The following is a 2,630-nucleotide window of genomic DNA, read 5'->3' on the forward strand; positions in this document are numbered from 1 at the left end:
CAGGGCGGCCCTGGGAGGCGTCCTGAGACCCAGCCAGGGGGCGGGGCTCGCAGGTGAGCTGAGCCAATCAGAGTCTTGGCCTGGGAGCTGGGGAAGCTGCTCGGGAGTTGCCAGACCCTGGCTCCCAGTGACTTCAGAGCCAGGAGGTCACGAGGAGCATTTCCATCAATGGCTGCACCATCCGGACAAAAAGCAGCAGGAAACATGGGCCTCAACACCACGGACCAGACGGACTTACAGACACGGTCCGAACACTCCATCCAAAAGCACCGGACACGCCTGCTTCTGGGAGCATAGGGAACGCTCCCCAGCGGAGGGAATGTCAGGCCAAAAGCAAGTCTTAACATTTGGGAAGATGCAAATTATGTCGAGCATCTTTTCCAACCATAATGGTCTCAATTCCAAGAGGAATAAAAACTAGGCAAATCACAGAGCTGGAGATTAAGTAACATGCTTCTGAAAAACCAGGGGGTCAAAAGAGAAATAACATCTTGAGACAAACAAAAATACAACACACCAACACTGACGGGACCCAGCAAAAGCAGTTTTGAGGAGGAAGTGCATAGCGATAAATGCCCACATCAAAAAACAAGAAAAATCTGGTCTGAGCTAGAATGGAGGCAGAGGGCTGGTGGGATATGGACAAGTGGACGGACTCAGGCACCCGGGGCACCGGCCTGACACCCAGGGAGGTGAGGAGGGGGAGGGAGTTGTCAGAGGGACAGGGCCAAGCAGACCTCTGTCACCTCCTCCTGGGTCCAGGGCACAGCTGGGCTGGTGGGTCTGGGGTGAAGGTCTCCTACCATCAGGAGGGTTGCTTGGGGCCAGGCTGCCTGGGCTGCTCCCCCCCCCCCCCCCCCGTTGCCTCATCCTTAAAAACAACACCTGGGGGTAGGCATGTGAAGTGAGCAGGCTCTTGGTTAACACTGGCTACTGCTGTCTGAAAGTTAGGGAGGTGAGAAAATGCAAGGGGCCTGGTCCGTTTGTGGGAAGCTAAGGAGTGGGGTGTGTGTGTGTAATGAAAACTATAAGAAGTGTGTGTGTGGTGTGTGTGTGTGTGTGTGAGCTATAAGGAGTGTGTGTGTGTGTGTGTGTGTGTGTGTGTGTGTGTGAAAAAAGGAGTGGTGTGTGTGTGTGTGTGTGTGTGTGTGTGTGTGTGTGATGAAAGCTATAGGAGTGGTGTGTGTATGTGTAATGAAAGCTATAAGAAGTGGTTGTGTGTGTGTGTAATGAAAGCTGTAAGAAGTGGTGTGTGTGTAATGAAAGCTATAGGAGTGGTGTGTGTATGTGTAATGAAAGCTATAAGAAGTGGTTATGTGTGTGTGTGTATGTGTGTAATGAAAGCTGTAAAAAGTGGTGTGTGTGTGTGTATGTGTAATGAAAGCTATAAGGAGTGGTGTGTGTGTAATGAAAGCTATAGGAGTGGTGTGTGTGTGAGTGTGTGTAATGAAAGCTATAAGGAGTGGTGTGGTGTGTGTGTGTAATGAAAGCTACTGGGAAGGGAGTCCACACTTAAAGTAAGAAAGGTTTGTGACTAAGTTTGACCCAGAGCGCTGGGCTCTTTCAGGAGGACCCCTGTGGGGAGTAGGTGGGGGAGCAGGATTGCTGGTCTCCTGGAGGGTGGGGGTGGCCTGAATACCCCTGCCCCCAGGAACCAGCCACGACCCACCCAGTAGACCTGGTTAGACACTAAGGATTGCCAGGGCAGCTCCCAGCCTCACCCACCCAGACAAGGGCTGGAGTTTTCAAAAAAGGCACCAGCCCAGCCAGCGTGGCTCAGTGGTTGAGTGTTGACCTATGAACCAGGAGGTCAAGGGCACATGCCCAGGTTGTGGGCTCGATCCCCAGTAGGGGGCGTGCAGGAGGCAGACAATCAGTGATTCTCTCTCATCATTGATGTTTCTGTCCCTCTCCCTTCCGCCCTGAAATCAATAAAAATATATTATAAAAATAAGCCCTGGCTGGTTTGGCTCAGTGGATAGAGCGTTGGCCTGCAGACTGAAGGGTCCCAGGTTCGATTCCGGTCAAGGGCACATGTCCAGGTTGTGGGCTTGATACCCAGTGGGGGGCGTGCGGGAGGCAGCTGATCAATGATTCTCTCATCGTTGATGTTTCTATCTCTCCTCCCTTCCTCTCTGAAATCAATAAAAATGTATATTTTAATAAATAAGTAAATAAATAAATGAATAAGGCACCCCACCTGGCTGGGACCCTGGGGAAACGAGGAGCGCTATTTGCTGCCTGAGCCAGCGGGTGCCCCTGGCTGACGGTGACCGAGCTCTGGGCCGGTGCCCACCCCGCTGCGAGTCAGGCCCCAGCCCCTCTGAACACGCTGCACAGAGGCCCAGCCAGCGCGCAGGTAAACGATCCCAGTTTCCGACTGAGCTCCGGCTGCGGGCCTCCTGTCCTCCTGTTTGAAATGGTGACGATGGTGACAACCGCTGAAGGTGGTAACAGTGAAAACGAATACAAACAACACTAATACAATGGTGCCCGCGAGCACAGGACCAGGCTCCCTGAGGGCTCTGCGGGCCCTGAGGGCTCGATCCCCATTTCGCAGATGCGAGAACAGAGGCTCATAGCGCAGGTAACCCGAGCCCGGGCCGGCAGAGCCACGCCAGACACCGGTC

The sequence above is a fragment of the Myotis brandtii genome, unplaced genomic scaffold, assembly GCF_000412655.1.
Source record: "Myotis brandtii unplaced genomic scaffold, ASM41265v1 scaffold699, whole genome shotgun sequence".
In the NCBI taxonomy this organism is placed as follows: Eukaryota; Metazoa; Chordata; class Mammalia; order Chiroptera; family Vespertilionidae; genus Myotis; species Myotis brandtii.